A 17,104-nucleotide genomic window follows, 5' to 3' on the forward strand; every position below is an offset into this window, starting at 1 on the left:
GATGATAATGGTAGAAGACAAAGATAACATCGTCTACATGATAAAAAAGCTGGACGAAGAATTTGGAAGCTGGGGTTTGGAAATTAATTATGATAAAACGTAATATATGATCATTGGAGGCACCGCAGAAGACCTGAAGGTGAATAACTACTCAATAAAACAAACAATTGAATATAAATACTTATCAGATGGAATGAATATAATAAATAAAATAAAAAAATGAAACACAATAACTCAACAATTACACTGGATTATATCGAACGACGATATTACAAACTGCTGCAATGCTGCTCACTGTATGGCTCACAGAGATGTAGATGACAAGTAAAAGAATGGAAAACAGAATAAATTCAATGGAAATAAAGTTTTGGAGAAGAAGCTGCAGATTAATGGGCAAGATACGAAATGAACAAATTAAAGAACTAATGAATGTGAAGGATACACTAAATGACGACAAAGAAAAACAAAAATTATTCTGAAAAAAAATGTTTTTGACAAATAAAAATTATTTTACGCTTAAATTTATTGTTCAAATTGATACCCACATGCCTCTCGGCAGTGATTGAACCGACGACGAAAACCTTAAACATTATGGAAGTTATATTAGAAACTTCCAATCTAATCATATTTTTAAAATCATGTAGTCATCAAGTTTTGTAGTCAATCGATGTATTCTTTTGATTTTAAGTAACTTCGTACTTAAGAACGTTATTGCCTAAACAACGTTCAGAAATCTATTCACAAGAAGAAGTGTACACCGCTTTAAGGGAGATCAAAGCTGACGTGCCACAAGGGAGTGCGCTGGAAATTCCATGTCAAAATGAAAAGAGGGGAGCTTGATATTAGATATAAGAAATTGTATTGGCTGATTGGAAAAAATTCAACATTATCCATTCATAATAAATTCTCCAATTACAAGCAAGTACTCAGGCCAGTATGGGTGTATGGGTGCCAACACTGGGGCTGTACCAAAGCTACAGTAATCTACATATTATCCAGAGATTTCAAAAGAAAGTACTGAGAAACATTCTTGATGCTCCTTGTTATATCCGTAACAGCAACCTCAACCAGGATTTGGGTATGGAAACTATGACCGAAGTAATCAAGAGAACAGCAGCAAGTCACGAGCAGGGGCTGCATAGGCATGTGAATGTCGAGGCAACCCAGCTTTTGGGACACTTAACTAAACCGAAGACTCATAAGGGCAAAACCATTTAAGTTAGTGTAAATATGTAACAGTTTGGTGTAAAAAGCAGAGCATGGTGCTGTGATGGGATTGCATGTTAGTTGTAGTGCATTAGTTGATAGATAAAATAAGAGTAAGCCATAGGGTAAGCCCTTATTGATCATTTGTGACTAGATAGCAGTATACAAACACCGTACAGGTGTTATACAAAAAAAAAGTAACTGCGTAGGAAAAAATCAGGTGGAGTAATATCTGAAGATCTGGGCTATTCTTGTTCCTCGCTTACAAATCCATCTCCTAGGAAAACATATGTAAAAAAATCCCGAAGAGGAAGTATACAGTGTGGAGGTGCGTCGTCTGACTGACACCATACCTTTTCATTTAGTAAATTACGATAATTTTCGTTTGAAAAAATGTCTGTAAGGGCCGTTATAAAGTTTATTTTATAAAAAATCAGGATAAGTTTTGTTTGTGTGATATGCACTATCAGTCGTCCAATGAGGATTCTCTTCATCATAGCTGCTTCATCAAAAATAATAATAATTGTGAATTCTGTTTACATATATCTTGCATTACTTCGCAAAAATGCATTTGGCGATCTGGATCATACCTATTGATTGCTTGGACATTATATAAATCGCATATGAAGTTAAATAGAATAAAGGCACAAAAGGAAGGGACATAAGGATTGATATGATGAAGATTGTAGAGCACAGAGCAATAGAAGAAAGAAATTAATCAAATGAGAATAAATAAAATTGATAAAAAAAACTTCTTCTAATGGCGCTACAACCCTTTGTGGGTCTTGGCCTACTTAACAGCGTTCTTTCATGCTGCCCTGTCGGATACTTTCCTTCGCCACTGACTGATGTTCATGGTTTTAAGATCTTCCTCTACATCGTCTATTAACCTTTTACGAGGCCTTCCTTTCCTTGAGGTTTCCATTTTTGGATTACTTTTACAGCTCGACGATTATCTGGCATTGTCTTTAAGTGGCCAAGCCATATTGTGCATATATTCGCCCTTTCCCCATCTTGGCATTCATATCACCCAGGACTATACCTACATCTCCACTTTGCACGTTTTCACATTTTACTTACAGTTGGTCGTAGAATTGATCGGTTACTAGTTCATCTGCTGCAAAATCTCCTTGTCTTTCTGCTCCGCAGTAGTATAAACTTTAGTCTTTTTTCTTTATGCATTCATGCCCAGTTCTTCGGCAATACTTTCATTTTTCCTGCCTGCAGCATGGGTTGAACATTCCAGGTTCCGAATTGCATATCATCCATCGTTGTTCATAACATTCGTAATATTGAATATAGATTCAAAAATCGTAAAAAAGGGCAAAAATCGCACAACGAATATTTATTTAACAGCTTTATAGAAACTAATTTGATTTGCAACAACATCTGCACTCTTCACCTTTAAAATGCATTTTTATTTTTGTCGATAGGACACTCTCATCAAAAGATATCGAATTTTCAGCGTCGAGTTGATACAATTTTTTTTTTTTTTTAAATTGACCTTATCTGTAAAAATACAGATTTTTGCTAAATCGATGTTTTCCATTCCTTCCCTACTAGGGGAGTTTTAGGAGGAAGCCCCAGGCTAGTTTCGTTAAATTTACCAACTGATTTGGTATTCCTAGCTCTTTCATTGCTTTGAACATTTCTCTTCTCTTCACAGAGTCGTAGGCTGCTTTGTAGTCTATAAATATGTGATGATTATCAATGCCATATTCCAGTGTTTTTTTCAAAATTTGTTTCAGGATTGCAATCTAATGGATTGTCGATTTACCACCTCCAAAACCATCCTGCTTTTTCCTACTATCCGTTCTGCATATGGTGACATACGGTGACATAGTACTGTGGAAAATATTTTATACGCTGCATTTAGAAGCGTAATTCCTCTGTGGTTAGAGCATTCAAAGATATCTCCTTTTTTGTGAATGGTGCAAAGTATTCCAATATTTCAATCATTGAGGAGGGATTTCTGTGTCCATATTTATTTTATAAACTGCTGTAATGCCATATTGCTATCATGGCCTTCTTCTTTATATAGTTCAACTGGGAGATTATATATTCCGGGTGATTTGTTTCTGGCTAGTTTTTTAACTGTATCTTTAACTTCAAGAATCGTTGGTGGTTCCTCTTTCCTCTCGTCTGCTTCCCTTACCTCATCTTTTTCGTCTTCCAGGTTTTGTTGTTCATCCTCTATATGCCTGGTTAAAGTATTTTACCCATCTATTCAATACATCTTTCCTTGGTTGCCATTCTGACTTCTGCATTGTCTTGTGGTTGCCTTGAATTCTTGTCTGTTAATGTTAACTGTCTTATAATATGCTCCGAATTATTTCTCTCTGTTAAGGTTTTCTATATATTTAAGTTCCGTATTTAAGTGGTTTCGTTTTTTTCTTTTGTGTATCTTTTCTTCTCTTCTCTTTGCCTGATAATTCTCTACAGTTATTCTAGTTAGTCGGGTAAGCATCTATCTGTAGGCTTCATTTTTTTATTTGTTGCATTCTTGCATTCATCATCGTCAAACTAATGATTTTTACGGGCACAAATTTCTGTTCCTATTTCATCTTTCGCTGCTGCTTCAATGTCTTCCTATATTCTGGTCCAGTAGAAGTCTATATATGTCTGGCCTTCTTCTTATGGGGGTATTTAAAAACAAAAATTGTTGCTACTCAACCAGAATCTCTGCATGATTTGCAACAAAGAATAGAGGATGAATGTCGACAATTAAATGCAGACGAGGTAAGCAATGTCAGAGAAGAATTTTAGAATCGATTGTAGCATTGTATGAAAGTTAATGGCAGTCATTTTGAACAATTATTGTGAACATTTTTGGTAGTGAAACATTCATTCTAAATGTTTGTAATCAAATTGTTAAAAAAATAATTTTTTTTTTTTCAATACAGTTTTCTTGATTTTGTACTTATTTTTCTCATAAACTAATCACTTTAAGCATCATGTCTTATACATTTTTGAAATCAGTACAAAAAGGAGAATCCAAATATAAATAGAGATAAAAAAAGGTGGAAGTAATTTAAAAAAAAAATAAGAGATGATATGGGGGGTCAGAAGGTGCCTTTCCCAACAAGCTTAAATATGACAGAATGTTTCCCCCTTCAAATATTAATTGACGTGTTTTTGCGTTTTTCCAAAAAAATTAGAAGTTCAAAAGTTATTTAAGGTGGATAGTTTTATCTGAAAAGCACTGTATATATTTATAGGTATATCTATTTTATACATAATTTACACAAATTGCTGGTATCACTTTTACAATGCAGAGGGGTCGTTTAGATCTCAGATAGTTGTCAGTTTGATTGACAGAATTGCTATACATAAAGTCTTTAGTTAAAGCGGATTAGAAAACAAAGATACTGATTATGTATGCGTGCAAATCCTTTGGGGCCGTCTCTGCACATGATACCATCTTGGTTTTAAAGACAAGGAAAAACACGGCGGGTAAAAGATGCTCCGTCATCAACAGGAAAGGATTTTAATTACAATATGAACTTCGACAACGCCACTATGGACATTGAACCGCATTACGCAGCATGCAGTTTTCATCAACAATATCCATTATTTCGAAATTGTAAACTATAATTTCCTGCTTGATGCGGATTTTGCAAAATTCTGAAAAGTGTTACCCCGGCAATATCGATATTGCAATTCTTTTATGAACGACTGATTAAACAATACATTTTTACTAAGGTATTTGTAAGGAAAGGAAATACGAAACTTCAAAATCGAAGTTGTTCAGTCATCCAGCATTTCTAATTTTTCTAAGTCACACTAAATAGGGAATTAAGGATATGTATCTCGTTTTGGACAACTGTAGCATTACAGTAGGTATTCCGTCACAGACACGAAGTTTTTTATAAAGTACGTATACTACTTCTTCATTTCTTACTTTTGATCCACTGTTGGTAACTGTTGGTCTGTATTTCACTCTGAAAGAGCTCTATATATTCCTACCATTTTCTAACGTGTTCCTCTTGTCTACTATTATTTGCCTCTTACCGTTTAATAGTATGTTTTACAGCATTTCTCATTTAGCAATTGTTCCTTTTTTTTTCTTTCAATGTTTATATCCTTTGTACCTCTCTGTGTATCCTACTATCTCTTGATCTGTCTATATTTTAGCTATCCTTCTGTACTTAATTATCTTGAGTATTTCGTCGGCCGTTCAGTCTTTTTTCTTCTTCTGACTTCTTTTTCTTCTCCGTTTTGAGTAGACATAACTGTCTATTTTTCAATGTACCTCCAGTAAGTTGTCATCCCATCATTTTTGTGGTCTACCCACTGATCGTCTTTTTATTGGGGAACCGTCAGTAATAATATTTCATTGAGTTTAATACATTTATTTAAACATACTTTTTAACAAAGTCTCCAAGAATCCATGTTCTAATAAACGTTGACAAGTAGTGACCACTGACTAAGAGTCTCCATACATTGTGCCTAGAGCCCCGTGACCGTAATCATAACCTACTGATATGACATCTTTCCCCTTACATTTGATAGTCCTTAAAACGCACTGGAGCCCTTTTAAGTCTAGCGCTAGTTCTATTTTCAGCATTCATCTGGGAGGTTGAAGGTTTCTCTACTTCACAACTCTGATTCCCAGATGAGGAGTTTAATGATCTATCATTATGTGCAAAATCAGTATTCTTCTTAATTTCCGCTTTAACTAGGGAAGGCCTCAAGTGATAACTGTTTCGCCTGACCACTTCCCCATTTTCTTTCTGCACTAAATAAGATCTGGGTGCCTCATCTACTTTTTCCAGAATTTTACCTGGTCTCCATTCTCTACCCTCTCTGACCCCTACATTCTCTCCTGGCACTATTTCTCTTCTCACCTTGGTGTTTCTATCATAATAATTTTTATATTCGTTTCTTTTTGCCTCTAGTTTCTCCCACTCTTCCTTTAGATTTATGTCTTTGTGCTTTTTATTTGATGGTAGCTTCGATCTAAGAACCCTGTTAGTCACTAATTGGGCCGGTGTTTTATCTGTTCCATTTATTGGAGTATTGCGATACTCCAGAAGCGCCATATCTAAGTCGTCACACTTTCTAAGCATGTTTTTTGCAATTTGAACGGCTCGTTCTGCCTGCCCATTAGACCGTGGATAGCGGGGACTGGACGTTACAAACCGAAAATCCCAGTCTTTAGCAAATTGCTGACAATGCCACGAATTATAAGGCATGTTATCTGATATGACTTCGTAGGGTATTCCGTGTGTTGAAAAAATTTTCTTTAACTCCTTGATGACCACCTGAGAAGTTTTTGAATTAATTTTCACTATATCTAGCCATTTAGAAAAATAATCGATCAGAACTAGATATGACTGTCCACCATAATCTAATATATCACTTGCTACCTTTTCAAAAGGTGCTTGAGGCAACTCTCTAAGTATTAGTGGTTCTTTAGCATTATGACTTTTAAATATCTCACACTTGCTACAATTTCTTCCATATGCTGGACACCTCCTTGGTCCATGGACACTCCCACAGTTTTTGCAGTTAAATTCACCTCTAGAAGAACTTGCACCCCTGACTGTTTGGACTGAATTATGCCCCTGCTTGACTTTACTTCCAATAGATTCAATTTTCACCTTCTCTAAGCTATTCTAAACTTCTTTTATTTGAGCTTGGGATACTTCATGCATTTTACATATTTCAATAGCTTTAGTCAGATCTAAATTAATTGTTTTTAACATGCTTTGTTGTGCTTCCTTAATATTGGTGCCTATTATTATTCTATCTCTTACCATTGAAAATGCTTCAACACCAAACTCACAATTTCTTACTTTATTTTTTAAATCTGTTAAAAAGTGGTCAAAAGGCTCTCCTTCTTCTTGAATGCGCTTATAAAACAAATATCTTTCATAAACCACGTTTTTTCTAGGGGTGACATAAGACTCAAATGCTTCCAATACATCTGCTAGCTTTCCTTGTTGGACCTCTGTTAATTCAAAACTGTTATAAATCGCAATGCCTTCTTCTCCAATTAAATTGAGTAAAATTGCTACCTTAACTTCATCATTTTTACCACTTTTTCCTGATGCCATCAGATATATTTCAAAACTTTGCTTAAATCGTTTAAAATTTTCGGCCACATTGCCTTCAAATGATAATGGATTTGGTAACCTTGCTTCCATGATTTTCGTTTAATTTCCACTAGACTGCGCCAAGTAATAATATTTCATTGAGTTTAATACATTTATTTAAACATACTTTTTAACAAAGTCTCCAAGAATCCATGTTCTAATAAACGTTGACAAGTAGTGACCACTGACTAAGAGTCTCCATACATTGTGCCTAGAGCCCCGTGACCGTAATCATAACCTACTGATATGACACCGTCTCTCGCTGTATTTAATACCCTATTTGTTGTCATTCTGATTATATGATCATTCCATTCTACTCTTTTCTTTCTTACCCAGTAGTTGATGTTCTCCACCGTGCATTTCCATAGTATATATGTACTTCTAGCTTTGTCCCATACTGTCTTACCATCGATTTTTCGATGTAGAGTAGTATTTCTGCCGCATATGTCATTATTAGTCTGATGACTGTTCTGTGAATTCTGCCTTTCATTTCTTTCCTTTTATTTTAATTCTCCATATTGTTTCATTCCACAACTTGTGGCTCTGTTTGCTCTATTCACTTGATCTTCCATTTCTGTTTCGAGCTTTTCGTAACTAGATTGTGTGATGCCTAGATAGTCAAACTCTATCATTTGTTTTATTATCTGACCCTTCAGCTCCAATTTACATCTTGTTTGGAAAAATTAAGATGTTAAATTTTGTGGCGGTTATATTAAATTAGTGCAGCATACGTTGTAAATCATCTTCACTTTGAGAGAGTAGTATTGCGTCATCTGCATTGTTTTATTTTAAACAATAAGAATACACCCAATCTACAAGATTAATCAGTATTAGATGATTAGATCACTAGATGTCATCTGGTCCATCCTTCTTTGTTGTGGCTACACAACAGTCAGCGCAGTACTGACCCTAATTTTTACTAATTGCTCACGTCCTTGTTGTGGCTACAATGTACAACACTAACTAAGCCTTGCACAAGTTCACACATTGCACAAGTTCAAACGGTTTAATCCTTTTGAGCCTTCGCATCTGGGGTTGGTTGAGAAGAAGCTGAAGTACTTCATGGTTTTAGATGCTTATGGAGCCTCTCTTTATGTCTCCTGGCGACTTTCTTAATTTCATTTGGAATAGATTCGACTTTAAGGTCTTTACGTAAATCGTGATTCTGAACATACCAAGGAGCACTTACAATATTCCTTAGTATTCGGTTCTAAAGCGTTTCTAATTTTCTATACTTAATTGCTTTTTTTGGTACAGCCCCATAATTGTAAGCACCAGTTTCAATATCTGTTTGTACATCAGTACTTTGTTCTGGATGAAAAGTTGAGAGTACCTACCTATCAGCCAATACATATTTTTGTATTTTATCTTCAACTGTTCAGATTTCTTTTTAACATGTTCCTTCCATTTGAGTTTGACGTCCAGATTTAAACCCAAGTATTTCGCTGTTTTCTTATTAGGATTGTTGTTTAAGATCTGGTGTTTAAGATAATTGGGAGATAATTGATTTTCTCGTTAGTAAAGTTAATATGAACTGATTTCTGTTCATTAAACTTTATACGCCATTTTTTGGACCAGCGTTAAATGTCATTAATTGCATTTTGTAGGTTAATCGTAGATTCTTCTATAGTTGCTCCTATTGTCAGGACTGTTGTATTATCAGGAAACGTGGCTAGTTGAATGTTTTCTCTCTCCAGAATGTCAGATGTATACAAAAGGTATAGTACTGGTCCAAGAACGCTACCTTGTGGAACCCCTGCGTTTAAGGGCTTTAATTCAGAGTACTTGTTTTCCATTTTAACTCTAAATGTTCGCTTGTGTAGGTATGACTGCAATATTTCAACGAGTTGCATAGAAAATATTTTCTTTAGCTTCATTAACAGGCCGTCGTACCATACTTTGTCAAATGCTTTTGCGATATCCAGGAATGCTGCTGAACAAATTTTGTTTCCTTAGAATGCTTTCTCTGTTTCAGTTATTATTCGATGGATCTGGTCAAGTGTGGAGTGTTTATCACAAAATCCAAATTGGTGTGTCGGAATAATATTTTTTGGTCAATTATATGGTTTATTCTTCGTAGTAGCAATTTTTCAAACACTTTTGAGATTATGGATAGTAAGGAGATTGGCCTGTATGATGTTAATTCATGGTTATCTTGTCCTACTTTTGGTATCATTATGACCTCTGCAGTTTTCCAAAGGATGGGAACATATCTAAGTCTAAAAGATGCATTTATTAGGGTAGTAAGCTTTACTATGGGTTTTTTAGATAATTTTTTTAGTATCTCACCATTGATCAGGTCAAACCCAGGCGCTTTTTGTATTGATGTTCTTGATTAACATTTAAACTTCTTTTACAGTAGTTAATTGTGTGTTAATAGAATCAGTATCTACTTGTTCATCGTCTACATGAGTTTCCCTAGGATTTGTTTGAAATATATTTTCTAAATAATCAACGAACGCATACATTTTCTCTTTGGGATTTCTTGCCCATATTCTGTTTCTTTTTTTCATGCAGGAGGTATATTTTGAATTGGCTTATTTATCTTTTGGCCGCCTACAGAGCGAGTAATCGGTGCATTTTTTATCAGTTAGTTCCCTCAGGTACTTACTGATTGATTCGTTTTTAATTTTAGTAATTTCTCTTTACAGCTGTTGTATAAGCCTATTTACTTATTATTAGTCTTATTTTTATTTTCAGTTATTCGAGTCCTCTGCCATACCTTCCAAGCCTTTTTTTCCTGAATCAACTCTCTAATTTCTTTGAGGTAATTATTCCCTACTGTTTTCCTTGATGTGTGGGTGTGTTGTTTTATGCAGTCTGTTGGATGTTTATCATAAATAGCTCAGTTTCTCGTTTCAATTTTTTTATCGTTTGAATAAATTCATTGAACTTAATTTTCTCATTCATTTCTGATTGAAAGTTTTCCCAGTCCGTAAACTTATTGGTCAACGCGGTTTTTACTTCAGTGGTAACAATTTGCTCACTAATGGTTAGTAGAATTGGGGAATGGTCAGATATAAGCTCCTCTGCATTCTCTATTTTTATCAAATTTGTTGCTAAACCTCTGGATATGAAAAAATCCAGGAGTTTCGGGTTTCCATTTGCATTATTAGGCCAGTAAGTAGATTTGCAAGTAGAGTGCCATATACATTTGTGTCCTGTCACAAAATGCTGCAATTCTTTACCTTTAGGTGTTGAGAGCCTGGAGCCCCAACAGGTATTATTTACATTATCTTCTCTGTTGAGGTTATTTTTAGGAGGGAAACATGCAGCTGCAATGTTAGGTGTATATTTCTTAGTTTTCACACTGATAGAAGCACATTGTATTTCTTCAGTTTCAATTTTTTTACATTTCCAGTTGAGAATACTATTTTTAACAGCGACAGTAGCTCCACCTCTGGCTGGATTTTGTGATACATCCACAAAATGTGGCATGATAGATTTGATAACCTTGCAGCCTAATAAATGATTGTCCAGTTAAAAATGTTTTTACAATTAGGAATATATCTATTTTCTGTGTTTGTAGGGTTACTAATTACTTTTACTAGTATTGTAAGAGCCCATTTGTATTTCATTGCATTTGTATTCCATTGCATTTGTTTTGCGTCGTCTGAATAGCGGATTATTTTAAGTTGTTTTTCTCCCATTCGGTATCCTTTTTTTATTTCTTATTTAAAGTCTTGTTATCGAATATTGAAATAATCAATATTTGATATATTGGTTTTTAAAACAGATGAAGCAACGTAAAATGTTTTTTTATTTTTTTAGATGGTACTTCAGGAAGCCTCACTGACGTAATAACTCTAAACGCAAGCGCCGTAGACATGGGGGACAACGCTAAAATCACTTACTCCTTGGTGGATATAACACCAGCATTTTCAATAGATCTGTCTGCGGCCTCTCGCTGCAACGAGGATATTATGCTAACTGTTAAGACTCCGCTACATACAGTAGTACCAGTTAGACTTAGAAGCAACGGTGGCGTTAGAACAGGTTTGAAGTCATTGAGCCAAATGAAGTAAAAGTAAGTTTATTCGTCTCTTATATATTTTTTTGTTAGCATCTTAAATATATGAAGAAACCCACACTACTTCTTGCTTCAACAATGCTCTGAAGATCTTAGAAACATTGAGACATTAATCAGTTTTGCTTTATATTTAATAGATTTATTTTGCACTATCTTGCACTTTTTTGCACACAGATATTTCTAAAACATGTGATCCCCAAATGGAGTATTTGGTTGGCATGCTACTGAAAAATCTATTTTTCGTCAAGTCTACGACTTATTTACAAATGTTTAACATGTATTACATTTAATTTAATTTTCTTTAGTAGAGAGCACGTATCATTAGTAGGTACTATTCATCGAAAAAGTACTTCTATCCATCTCTGAATCATCATCTGCCTACTAAAACAAAGACTTTCTCTCAAACTGGTAACTGTACTTTTCTTTTCATTTGGACACTATATTAAAACGTAATCTGAATCTGCTTTTAAAAGATCACCCTCTTCATCTAAAGTATCAAACTTACTTCCTCGTATTTATTTTAATAATACTTTGTCTAAATCTTTAAGGCATGAAGGAATAGAAGTTTCGCTACTTGATCTTCGTTGATAAGTAAACAAACGTTCATGGGGTATCCAATTGGTAGCTGTACTCAGTAAATTTCGTATAGAGTGCCAAGCATCTGGTAGAAATTAGTTATGTCTAAATTTTTGGTTTTCAATACTAGATTCACCGCCTTCCATACAACTCCGTTGTATCCCTTCAGGTTTATATGGTGTTGTTCTACATGAAGATATTCGTTTAGAGTATAAATAATTAATAAATCATTGTGAAGTAAAGCTAGTTACCCTGTCAGAATGTATATATGCAGGCATTCCATATAAACAAAATAGTTGATTCAAACATTCTTAAGCTTCCAAAATTTAGAAAATATTATTTCCTGCTCTTCTTCTGATAGCTTATCAAAGCATTTTCCTCTGCATTTCCAAGAAGGCCCAATAACTTTTGCAGATATGTATCTCATCACCGGTTCCCCTGTTTTTTTTTAACTTACCTTATTATTTTTCAATATTTTTGTTTTATTTTTTTTATTTATATTCCTTTATCTTTATCGTCTCGTGTTAGTAATATCGTGTTAGTAATAAAACAAGCTTTACTCCCTTCTCTGATAGAATAATGGCACTACAACTTCAGTCAAATAAACAAATTATAAATATTATACAAGTATATGCTCCTACGGCTGATAAAGATGATGATGAAATTGAAAGTTTCTACTACGATCTGGAACAAATTCCAAAATCAATGAAGAAACATCACACTACAGTAGTAATGGGCGATTTTAATGCCAAAATTGGACATGGATGTGTGGACGGTTATGTGGGTGACTATGGATTAGGAGAACGAAACGAACGAGGAGACCGTATGGTACAATTTTGTCAAGCGGAGGAGTTAGTAGTTGCTAACACTCTTTTCAAGTTACCTAACAGACGACTGTACACATGGAAATCTCCGAGTGACACCAAAGGTAGAGTAGTCAGAAATCAAATTGACTTTGTCCTTGTTAGACAAAGATTCCGCAACTCTATACTCTCAGCTAAAACCTACCCAGGAGCAGATATAGGCTCGGATCACAATCCTGTAGTAGTCACATTAAGAATAAAACTAAAGATCATTCAAAAACACATACAGAAACAAATTGACGTGAGAAGACTGAGTGAACAACATATAAAAGAGAAAACAATAGTGAACATCAAAGAAAATTTACAAAATATAGAGAAACTGAATAGAAATACTGATAACATAGACCAAAAATGGGAGAATATTAAACATGCCGTAATGCTGGCAGGGAGAGAAAATTTAACACCGAAAGAAAGGAAACATAAAGAATGGATGAATGAGGAAATACTACAGTTGATGTGTGAAAGAAGGGTACACAAAACAAATAATCCGATAAGATACAAAGAAACAGATAAACTGATAAAAAAGAAAATAAGAGAAGCTAGAGAAAGATGGCTAAGTGAGCAATGCCAGGAGTTGGAACAACTGGAGCGAAAATATGACTTTTTTAATGTACACAAAAAGATTAAAGAAATGACAGGAAGGAGAAGAACAACACAGACAGGACAGATCAAAGATACAGATGGTATACTCATAACAGATTTACAACAAAAAATGAATCGATGGACAGAATACATATCACAACTTTTTGATGACAAAGATAGACAAGAAATCTCAAACGAATATACAGATGATACAGGGCCTGATATAATCAGAGAATAAATAGATTATGCAATCAAACAAGCGAAAAGTGGTAAGGCCCCCGGTCCTGATGAAATTCACGTAGAACTGCTCAAACTTATGGACGATGAATCTATTAAAATACTCCTAGATCTATTTAACACAATATATAGAACTGGAATAATACCTAGGGAATGGCTCCGTTCGACCTTTATACTACTGCCAAAAAAGGGAATGCAGCGAATATCGTACGATAGCTTTGATGAGTCATGCTCTAAAACTGTTCTTGAAAATAATCCATAATAGGATCTATAGGAAATTAGACGTAGACATCAGTAACACTCAGATGGGATTCAGAAAAGGGCTAGGTACAAGGGAGGCTCTGTTTGCAATGAACGTTCTCTCACAGAGATGCTTAGACATGAACCAAGAAATTTACACCTGCTTTATTGATTTCGAAAAGGCCTTTGACAAAGTACAACATGAACCACTAAGACACATTCTAATAAAGAAAAATATAGACAGCCGAGATATTCGAATTATATGCAACCTATATTGGAATCAAACAGCAAATGTGAAGGTTGAGGGTAGGCTAACAGAAGAAATTCAAATCCGTCGAGGAGTCCGGCAGGGATGCATCTTGTCGCCACTTTTGTTTAATCTGTATAGTGAAGCTATCTGTGAACAAGCACTCGAGGAAGAAGATCTTGGTCTGATAATAAATGGTGAGACGATCAACAATATAAGGTATGCTGACGATACGGTTCTCCTAACGGGAACGCTAGTAGAACTACAACATCTCGTTCAAAGTCTCAAAATATACTGTAACAGTTACGGCTTGAAAATTAATTTGAAAAAAACTAAATTTATGGTAATCACGAAATCAAAGAACATCAGAGCTAATCTTGTAATAGACAATACAACGATTGAGCGTGTGTCCTGTTATAAATATCTAGGTGCTTGGGTCACAGACGATACTGATCAAACAAAAGAGATTAGATGTAGAATAGAAATCGCTAGATCAGTCTTTAATAGAATGCGCAAACTCTTTTGCAATCGTGATATCAATATAAAGTTACGAATACGAATGCTGCGGTATTATGTCTTTTCTACCCTGTTGTATGGAGTAGAGGCTTGGACACTAAAACAGTTGACCACAAAAAACATCGAAGCTTTCGAGATGTGGTGCTAAGGCGCATTCTCAGAATATCATGGATGGACCGCGTCACTAACACGCAAGTACTCCAAACTTTAGACAAAAGATGCGAAATTCTAAATGAGATAAAAACTAGAAAGATGGAATACTTGGGGCACATTGTGAGAGGTGAAAAGTATGAACTTTTAAGAAATATCATGCAGGGCAAAATTAAGGGCAAAAGAAGTGTGGGAAGAAGAAAAATATCGTGGCTTCGTAATCTACGTGAATGGTTCGGGTGTAGTTCGATTGAACTTTTTAGGCGCGCTGCTAACAAAGTCGCGGTGGCCATGATGATTTCCAATCTCCGCTAGGAGTGGCACGAGAAGAAGAAGTTAGTAATATTCTCCTGCAACAAAATTATATATATATATATTTAGGGATTCTACAGTATTCACTGCCTTCCCTCGCTCAACCGTTTCCATCTCTCTCTGTTGTTCCATTCTCCATCGTTTAGTCCTCTCTTACTCATGGCGTCGTCTACTTCGTTTCTCCAGGATTTTCGGGGTCGTCCTCTTTTCCTCCTTCCTATGGGGCTCCATTCGGTTATTCTTTTTATCCATCTGCTGTCGCTAGCTCTTCTTACATGTCCATACCACTTTAGTCTTTTTTGTTCTATATATGTTAGTATGTCTGTTTCTATTGATGTTCTTTGCTTTATTTCGTCATTACTTCTCCTATCCATTCTTGTTACTCTGCAGCATCTTCGCAGGCATTCCATCTCTGTTGCTATTATCTTACTGCTGTTTTTCTTGTTTATGATCCAATTTTCGGCCCCATATGTCATAATACTTCGCACTAATGTTTTATAAATCTGCGTTTTTGTCTTCATATTTAGGTGTCTATCCCACCATACTGAGTTAAGTTGTCGGATTGCTGTTCTTGTTTGTCCTAATCTTTGTGTAATTTCTTCCTCTGTTGTTGCCTTTTTCGTGATTATGAACCCCAGGTATTTGAATTTATCCTTTCCTTTGATTGTTACGTTGTCATCAATCTGTAGATTGTCAACAAAATTATTAGCACGTAAATCTTGTTAAGTTACACACATACCATGAGTACCCTGGTATCTAACATCACTTCATAGTTTTTACTTGCATAGGCCGATTCATAACCTTAAAACTTACTTGTACAATTTCGAAACTGTCCCACGATATTTCTTCTTTACTGAAATCTGGATCAGAATCTGATCCTTGAAATGGTTCCTCGGGTGAAGAAACATTAGTATATTTTGAAGATCTTGTTGACGCTTTCAGTCAGTGACTTCTATGTGTTACAGCGTGAATTAGAAGTATGCACTTTATAATATTAGCACTTAACAAGTTATTTATCCAGACATCTGATAATTTTAGATTTTGTCACTTAACATGTTTTACGACCGGAGGCTTCATATATTGATTTCGAAGTAGAAATCGAAACGACAAAATAATCATATTTTCAATTAAAATTATGAGTAATTCTCAATAAATACAGTAGATAATGTACCAATAATACAAGAAAATAGTTTTAGAATTGTAAGTGTATCATATGCAGTGTAGTCTAATTTTTGTATTTTTGTTTTAGGATTAATGGGCCATAAAACACCACAAAAGGATCAACAATAATAAATCTAGTAAAACCGATCAAGAAGCCTTCCGGATTCTTCAGAATCGTCGACGGTAACGAAGAAAGTACATTCGAAATAATTAATCCAGCCAGTACGTTCATCCTTATCAAAGCTTTAAACCGAGAAGTGAAAAGCAGTTACAATCGAAGATATCGACTGATAGTTCCTCTTTGTTCTTAGTGAATGTATATTCTGTGAATGTCAGTCATTTTACCTTATCAAACTGCCGTAAATGAAACATTATAATGTAACATTGCTCTTTTATAAATGTACCTTAACCCCAACGTTAGTTTTAAAATGTATATTTGTATATATGTATATTTTGTAGATAACAAGAATCTTATAAAATGCTCATATAGGCAGCTAACTCTGTCTGCCATTTTTACCCAGAAAAAACTACTAACAGTTTCAATTTTGTACGTCGAAAACAAAATTATTTGATTTTGAATTGGTACTATGATTACCGTACCTATTTGTTGTTCAACTTCTTGTGGTACTATACATACTTTTACGGTAAGCGACTACCTTGCATGCGTGTAACGTTTCATTCGGAGTTAGTTCCATTTTCATAATTTACGTAGAGAGACTTGTCTAGTGATATATCACATCTACGAATTGGTGCATAATCCAAAATCACTTTGTTTTACTGCTTAATAAGTTTTCGTCATATCATATGTTTGGTTATATTATTAATAAGGTCGTCATGGCTACCTGGTGATTGGGTAAATATAACCTTGACATGGGAGAACAATATT

At 34.8% G+C, this 17,104-nt stretch overlaps 1 long non-coding RNA gene across 1 annotated transcript in view; it reads left to right on the plus strand.

Moving 5' to 3' along the window:
• LOC140432917 (uncharacterized) overlaps positions 1-16,743 on the plus strand; it is a 121,332-nt gene extending 104,589 nt beyond the window's left edge. The window contains exons 3-4 of the long non-coding RNA XR_011949842.1: positions 11,076-11,331; positions 16,307-16,743. This is a non-coding gene — a long non-coding RNA (uncharacterized lncRNA). The remainder of the gene's footprint in view (positions 1-11,075; positions 11,332-16,306) is intronic.
• Positions 16,744-17,104: the final 361 nt, after the last annotated feature.

Source organism: Diabrotica undecimpunctata, chromosome 1, assembly GCF_040954645.1.
Source record: "Diabrotica undecimpunctata isolate CICGRU chromosome 1, icDiaUnde3, whole genome shotgun sequence".
In the NCBI taxonomy this organism is placed as follows: Eukaryota; Metazoa; Arthropoda; class Insecta; order Coleoptera; family Chrysomelidae; genus Diabrotica; species Diabrotica undecimpunctata.